General features: G+C 46.0%; 1 protein-coding gene across 1 annotated transcript in view; it reads left to right on the forward strand.

The window, feature by feature from the left end:
- Positions 1-925: 925 nt before the first annotated feature.
- LOC112104195 (transmembrane gamma-carboxyglutamic acid protein 1-like) overlaps positions 926-8525 on the forward strand; it is a 42688-nt gene continuing 35088 nt past the window's right edge. Inside the window, exon 1 of the mRNA XM_026648226.1 lies at positions 926-993. The gene's annotated coding sequence lies outside the window, so the exon portion shown is untranslated. The remainder of the gene's footprint in view (positions 994-8525) is intronic.

Raw genomic sequence — 8525 nt, forward strand, 5'->3', positions numbered from 1 at the left:
ATTGTAAGAAAGTGCTATCTCCCACTACGAGAAAGGGACCAAGTGACCTTCTCCGTTGGATCATATGAACTGGAACCATAAACTCCCTGAACATTAAATCTCACCAAATGAGGGTCAATCCATCCTCATCATCATATCCACTCATTATAATCCACACCTGAACATAGCCACTTTATGAACTTCATACCCTCATATCTCAATGTCTATACTTTGACCCATCAACCTTTTACCCCCAATCGGGGATATTGCCGATTATGTATTCCTCATGCCACCTTATCTTAAACCAAACTTTGCACCTTCGATAATCTGTATGTTATTCCCTGATAACCAGAAACTTCTATGCGCAAACTCTGTTCACTATTTTTTTTAACATCATCTTAATAACATTTTTAACTGCTATCTGATGTAGCAAATGCCTACAGGTAGCAGTTTCTTGCACTACAATATATATATATAGTATACAAAAAAGCCACTTTGCTCAAATAAAAAAGCCTCTCACTCCCTCCACAAACTATTTTGCAAAGCACTGGTGTCTCAGTGCCACTGGGGTAACTACTACCCCCTCTGCCCCTGCCTGTGCCGGGTTTTGCCCCCTGACACCGCCTCACCCTTGGGCTTAACTCCTCCTCCTCCCCACCTCATTCCTGATTTTGCCTTTTAACCCCTTTCCTAATGCTGCCTCCAGCTGCTTGACCCCCCCTGACCAGTCAATTTCCACCCCCTGCTCAGACCCTGGCCACCCCCCTGCTCTGATTCGCCCTCTTTTTAACCCCCTGTCAAAAGCAGCCCGCAGAATCCTAAGGCTAACAAGGGCAGGGTGAAGGGCAGTGGCTTCAGCAGATGTACTGATCATGCGCAGTTCATGCTCAGTACACAGTAAATAGCACATTACTACGGAGAGCAATTTACTACAGTGCACCTCGCCGGAGCGGGGTGGATCGTGCGCCGCTCCTGGAGCGGAGAGAGGAGCGCGGCGCGGCCCAGCTGGGCGAGGTCTGTGCCCTGGGCTGCCCCTCTGCCGGGGCGGGAGGTTGGCGGGGGCACCGGGGGCGTGTGATGGGGGACTGGCAGGCGGTGCCGGGGGGGGGAGGGGGTGGGGGGGAGTGGCAGGCGGTACCCGGGGTGGTTTCTTGCTTAGCAATTCTTACAAGTCCTTCCTCTGCCGCCCCGAAAGTTCGGAGTTGGTGCTGCCAGTGTTTCTTCTCTTCTTTTAGGGGGTTAGGTGCTCGGGAAAGTTTGCTGTGGGACTGCAGTTAGTTGAGAGAGCCTGTGTATGGTGTGTTGGGGGAGGCAGCTTGCAATGCTGGCTGTCCGGGGGAGTGTTATGGGAGTTTCTTGTCTGATTTCTGTTCTGGCCCATTGTGCTGCTGAAAATCAACAAAGGGGGTGTCTGTTTTGCAGGCAGCAGCAGGATATGAGTGGCAGATGTGGGGGAGGGAGTTGCTTTTGCTCGCATTCTGTGTTCAGCATTTGACTCTTTTGGGAGGTGAGAAAAAAGATCCTTTCAGCTCTTTTCCCCCCCCCCCCCCCCAGTCATCTGATGATGTGTGTTTGTGACTGAGCTGTTTTGTGGATGGTGGCCCTGCCTTGGATTGACATAACTGGGGCAAAAATCTGTCGGGGGCTTGATCCTGCTTTGAGCAGGGGGTTGGACTAGATGACCTCCTGAGGTCCCTTCCAACCCTAATAGTCTATGATTCTATGAACTATGGATTGTTTTTTAAAAAAACGGTGATCCCAGTGTTTGGGTCTGTCACTGTAGTTTTAGTACTGCATTCAGTTTTAGGCAGCTGGTTATCAGGAAGATAGAGGGAATTTAAGGGAAGAGTGAAACCCAATGTCTGTAGCTGGAGATTAATGAGGAAAGTTAGAAGCGTGTACGTAATGTGTGTAGATAAAGATATACATATGGTGGGTGGATTGCCTGACTTAGAATCATAGAATATCAGGGTTGGAAGGGACCTGAGGAGGTCATCTAGTCCAACCCCCTGCTCAAAGCATGACCTAATCCCAATTAAATCATCCCTGCCAGGGCTTTGTCAAGCCTGTCCTTAAAAACCTCTAAGGAAGGAGATTCCACCACCTCCCTAGACCACCCTCCTAGTGAAAGTGTGTTTCCTAATATCCAACCTTAACCTCCCCCACTGCAACTTGGGACCATTACTCCTCCTTGTTCTGTCATCTGGTACCACTGAGAACAGTCTAGATCCATCCTCTTTGGAACCCCCTTTCAGGTAGTTGAAAGCAGCTATCAAATCCCCCCTCATTCTTCTCTCCTGGAGACTAAACAATCCCAGTTCCCTCAGCCTCTCCTCATAAGTCATGTGCTCCAGCCCCCTAATCATTTTTGTTGCCCTCCGCTGACTCTTTCCAATTTTTCCACATCCTTGTAGTGTGGGGCCCAAAACTGGACACAGTACTCCAGGTGAGGTCTCACCAATGTTGAATAGAAGGGAACAATCATGTCCCTCGATCTGCTGGCAATGCCCCTACTTATACAGCCCAAAATGCCGTTAGCCTTCTTGGCAACAAGGGCATACTGTTGACTCATATCCAGCTTCTCGTCCACTGTAACCCCTAGAACCTTTTCTGCAGAACTGCTGCCTAGCCACTCGGTCCCTAGTCTGTAACAGTGAATGGGATTCTTCTGTCCTAAGTGCAGGACTCTGCACTTGTCCTTGTTGAACCTCACCAGGTTTCTTTTGGCCCAATCCTCTAATTTGTCTAGGTCCCTCTGTATCCTATCCCTACCCTCCAGCATATCTACCACTCCTCCCAGTTTAGTGTCATCTGCAAACTTGCTGAGAGTGCAGTCCACGCCATCCTCTAGATCATTAATGAAGATATTGAACAAAACCGGCCCCAGGACCGACCCTTGGGGCACTCCGCTTGAAACCAGCTGCCAACTAGACATGGAGCCATTGATCACTACCCTTTGAGCCCGACAATCTAGCCAGCTTTCTATCCACCTTATAGTCCATTCATCCAGCCCATACTTCTTTAACTTGGTGGCAAGAATACTGTGGGAGACCTTATCAAAAGCTTTTTTTAAAGTCAAGGAATAACACATCCACTGCTTTCCCCTCATCCACAGAGCCAGTTATCCCTTCATAGAAGGCAGTTAGGTTAGTCAGGCATGACTTGCCCTTGGTGAATCCATGCTGACTGTTCCTGATCACTTTCCTCTCCTCTAAGTGCTTCAGAATTGATTCCTTGAGGACCTGCTCCATGATTTTTCCAGGGACTGAGGTGAGGCTGACTGGCCTGTAGTTCCCCGGATCCTCCTCCTTCCCTTTTTTAAAGATGGGCACTACATTAGCCTTTTTCCAGTCATCCGGAACCTCCCTCGATGGCCATGAGTTTTCAAAGATAATGGCCAATGGCTCTGCAATCACATCCGCCAACTTCTTTAGCACCCTCAGATGCAGCGCATCTGGCCCCATGGACTTGTGCTCGTCCAGTTTTTCTAAATAGTCCCGAACCACTTCTTTCTCCACAGAGGGCTGGTCACCTTCTCCCCATACTGTGCGGCCCAGTGCAGCAGTCTGGGAGCTGACCTTGTTCGTGAAGACAGAGGCAAAAAAGTCATTGAGTACATTAGCTTTTTCCAGATCCTCTATCACTAGGTTGCCTCCCTCATTCAGTAAGGGGCCCACACTTTCCTTGACTTTCTTCTTGTTGCTAACATACCTGAAAAAACACTACTTGTTACTCTGAACATCCCTTGCTAGCTGCAACTCCAAGTGTGATTTGGCCTTCCTGATTTCACTCCTGCATGCCTGAGCAATATTTTTGTACTCCTTCCTGGTCATTTATCCAATCTTTCATTTCTTGTAAGCTTCTTTTTTGCATTTAAGATCAGCAAGGATTTCTCTGGTTAGCCAAGCTGGTCGCCTGCCATATTTACTATTCTTTCTACACATCGGGATTGTTTTTTTTCCTGCAACCTCAATAAGGATTCTTTAAAATACAGCCAGCTCTCCTGGACTCCTTTCCCCCTCATGTTGTTCTCCCAGGGGATCCTACCCATCAGTTCCCTGAGGGAGTCAAAGTCTGCTTTTTCTGAAGTCCAGGGTCCGTATTCTGCTGCTCTCCTTTCTTCCTTGTGTCAGGATCCTGAACTGGACCATCTCATGGTCACTGCCTCCCAGGTTCCCATCCACTTTTGCTTCCCCTACTAATTCTTCCTGGTTTGTGAGCAGCAGGTCTAGAAGAGCTAGTTGGTTCCTCCAGCACTTGCACCAGGAAATTGTCCCCTACACTTTCCAAAAACTTCCTGGATTGTCTGTGAACCGCTGTATTGCTCTCCCAGCAGATATCAGGGTGATTAAAGTCTCCCATGAGAACCAGGGCCTGCGATCTAGTAACTTCTGCTAGTTGCCGGAAGAAAGCCTCGTCCCCCTGGTCTGGTGGTCTATAGCAGACTCCGACCACGACATCACCCTTGTTGCTCACACTTCTCAACTTTATCCAGAGACTCTCAGGTTTTTCTGCAGTTTCATACCGGAGCTCTGAGCAGTCATACTCCTCTCTTACATACAATGCAACTCCCCCACCTTTTCTGCCCTGACTGCCCTTCCTGAACAGTTTGTATCCATCCATGACAGTACTCCAGTCGTGTGAGTTATCCCACCAAGTCTTTGTTATTCCAATGACATCATAGTTCCTTGACTGTGCCAGGACTTCCAGTTCTCCCTGCTTGTTTCCCAGGCTTCTGGCATTTGTGTATAGGCACTTAAGATACTCGCTGATTGTCCCACTTTCTCAGTCTGAGACAGGAGTCCTCCCCTCTTGCACTCTCCTGCTCGTGCTTCCTCCCGGTATCCCATTTCCCCACTTACCTCAGGGCTTTGGTCTCCTTCCCCCGGTGAACCTAGTTTAAAGCCCTCCTCACTAGGTTAGCCAGCCTGCTTGCAAAGATGTTCTTCCCTCTCTTCGTTAGGTGGAGCCTGTCTCTGCCTAGCACTCCTCCTTCTTGGAACACCATCCCATGGTCGAAGAATCCAAAGCCTTCTCTCCGACACCACCTGCATAGCCATTCGTTGACTTCCACAATTATAAGACCCTGTTTTCAGTTGCTTATAACCGTATTGAACTTTAACTGTTTGGAAATTTTCCATCCTGGGTTCCAGCCTCAGGTTGTATTTTTTTAAAAACTTTGTTTTGTTTTTTAATTTTAACGAGGCTAGGAAAGAATATGTTCTGCCCATCTTAAAAAATTCTAGTGACCTCCTTGTTTGGAAAGCTCAGCTACTCTCATGCTTTGGACCGGGGACTTGAAATTTGGCTTGTAAGTGGCCTTTATGTTAGAAATGTGCCTCTAGCCATCCCTGTTAACCACACAAATTTGGCTAAGTTATAAGCCTTTGAAAAATTGCAGTTGTCATATGCTTAGTAGGCACTTCTAAGATTTTAGCTAAATTCCCTGAAGATTCTGTCCACACTAGGCATGCTTCAGGCAGCACCTGAGCAGAACGTTTCCTGTAATTGCAGCTCAGGGCTGTTGCAGGCCATGACGGGTCTGGGTCTTGGCATCTGAACATATTATTCTGTACTCTCAGTGGCATCCTGATGGGCCCATGCAATTTAAAGGAGGAAGCTGTCAGATCCAAATGCAGAGGGGATAAGAGCAGGACTGGTGGGGAGAGCTGATTGGTTCAAGGACTGGAGACTGGCAGGGAGAGGGCTGGGGGACTGGGAGTTGAGGTGGGCAGGGGGGGGGGGAATACTGGGTCTGGCTGGGCAAGGAGATTCTCATGAAAAGGGAAACGAGGGAGGCAGGGAAGGTGGGGCTGGGACCTGTAGGTGGATGGAAACTGAGATCAGATGCAGAGACCCAGTCTGACTGTGCAAAAAAATGGATCTGAGACCCCCGCAGGGCAGGAGAGGGAGGTGAGGGAAGACAGATTTAACAAGAAGCTGGAGGGGGAAGGGGGGGATTGAGACTGGCTGAGCAAAAGGTTTGAGACAAGGAGCTGAGAGAGAGGAACTAAGTGAGCACAACATTACAAATTTGTTCTCTCCATAAGGATGGAGTTGAGTTTGAAGCAAGAAAATTAGGCAACAGTTGGAAATGGTGCTTTTGATTAATTGAGATGTACAAAGGTCCGTGGGCTGGTAATGAATGTTTTGACCTCCTGCAATCTGGCTTCTGATTCCTTCACTCTGTTGATGTATGACTTGTCAAGGACTTGATTTTTTTTTTCTTAGCCAAATCTCAGATTCTCTACTCTGTTCTTTTTGACTTCTCTACTGCTTTTCGTGCTCGTAATCACACCCTCCTTAATGAAATACTATCCAACCAAGGCTTCCAGGATGCTGTCTGCTCCTAGCTTAGTCTTTCTGCAGTCTCTTTGGCCTCCCACACAGCCATCTCTGTACCTTCTTCCATGTTGCCCCTTAAATTTCAAATAAACCCCTTGAAAAAGTGCTCTAGAGAACAATAGAGCCCTGGCAAAAGGGTGGATAGAATGACCTAATGTCTAACATTGCTGTCCCTGCCAGCTATTTTTGTTCAAGTTCAAATCTTGGTAACTATTTAACCTTTTCAAATCTAATCTAACAATACCCAGCCATTTCATTGTTTACTCTTTACTATGTGCTAATGGGTCTTGTTAAACAAAACTGTTTTCAGTGTCTGAGGTGTGCTTGGTCCTTCCCCCTTTGCAGTTGACTATTGATGGTGCTGTAGCAATCAGCAATATTGAGTTACTACTCAAAATTGTAAATTCCTCCCATAAAATCAAAACGTGTAGTATTTTCAAATTGGAATTTAGAAAACTGCGTGCTAACTGCCTAAAATCCTGATTTTTTTTTTTTTTGGTTTACTTTAAGCATTCATGTCCTGCTTTAAGCTATGGTAGTGTTGATTTGTGGTATTTCATGGTGTGACTATGTTTCAAGGGTAGAGATGTGTTGTTGTTGTTGTTGTTGTGCCGCTTGTAAAGTATTTATAATTCTAGATGGAGCTATAAATATGATTTGGGTATACACTTGTAATATCAGGCAGGGACTGACTTTGTTCTGTATTCGTACATCACCTAACACAGTGGGGGCCTGGTCTATGACTAGGATTTCCATGTGCTATGGTTATACAAATAATAATAATGCTGCCTCGTTCTAAACTATGGAAAAATACTTTTGGCATAAAATGAGACTTCTCTAGTATACGAGGGTGGGATGGGAAAAGGGGTCTTGTTAATCTGTTACTTCCTCTTGGATGATGCAGTTTTGTGGTAGTCTTAGAAAGATTTGTGTGAAGTGTTGTACGTTTCTTTGATGAATTATTCTAAAAGATCTGAATTAGCAAATTAAGGTTTCTGTATTAATTGCTAGTTCAAATAACAGTATTTTAATAGCGATTGGTAAACTATTTAATTGGAAATCCTGTAACATTTTTAGGCTAGTGATCAATCTATTTCAGTATAGCTTCTCCAGCAGTGGTCAGAATCAAATGCACCTTTCTCTTGTCAGTGAAATCATGCTACATGCAATCCAGGAATAAACTGTCATGGGGAAAGTTTCTTAACCCCAGCCATTAGAGTTTGGCCTTGTGCCCTATAGCATGAGGATTTATATCCCTTCCAAACCTTGGTTTGTTAAGATTTTTTTTTTATGCATTTGGAGGGTGTGGGATGTTATTTCCTATTGTTGTAATGCTGGATATCTGTTATCTATATACGGTAGAAATGCCTAATCCTTTTTAAAATCCTGCTAAGCTCTTGGACTCTGTGGCAATGAGTTCCATAGTCTAATTTCAGGTCTCAGCTTATGTGAACTTTATTCTATGTCTAAATCCATAACTTAAATAAAATTTCAACTGCCTCTTTTGTAACATTCATCGTCTTAGCCATATCTCAGTAAGACAATTCAACACCTGAAGAAGGGATCCTCTTCGGCTGAAAAACTTTAGTACTGTTATCACAGCTCAAAAATGTGTCTACCCACTAGCTGCTAGGTATTTGCTGGGGGGGGGGGGGGGGGAGCAATACCAGCATGATCCAGAGGGAAAGCCCTGCTGAGAAGTTCAGCCTCCTTGCACCTCTCCAACTGCTTGCTGGTAAAGGGGTGGTGCTGGGATTTTTACCAGGGTGCTGGTCACTGACTCTGCTTGGAGTCTCTAGCTTTCATATCAACCTTTAGATTCTAGATGTCTCAGCTTCTAGCTACTTGCTGAAGGGGGAGAGGGAGCTTTTGGTTTCTCCTTACCCTATTCCTGACCCTCAAGACTCTGGGCTGCTGCAAGGAGTGATAGGGAAAATAAGTCTCTGCTATTGCCCCCTCCCTTTTTCCCCCCCCCCCTTTTTTTTTTTTTTTTTTATCCTTGTGGATAATTCTTGTGCCTGTCTTCTGCCTCTTCCCTAGCATTCAAAGAACTTGGACAGAATTCTATTGTTCATTCCTTACTGAATAACAGCCATGAAACTGACTAGTCTTCCTAATAGAACAGGAGTACTTGTGGCACCTTAGAGACTAACTAATTTATTAGAGCATAAGCTTTCGTGGGCTACAGCCCACTTCTTCGG

Source organism: Terrapene carolina, unplaced genomic scaffold (assembly GCF_002925995.2).
Source record: "Terrapene carolina triunguis isolate 2854851 unplaced genomic scaffold, T_m_triunguis-2.0 Scaffold22, whole genome shotgun sequence".
Lineage (NCBI taxonomy): Eukaryota > Metazoa > Chordata > Testudines > Emydidae > Terrapene > Terrapene triunguis.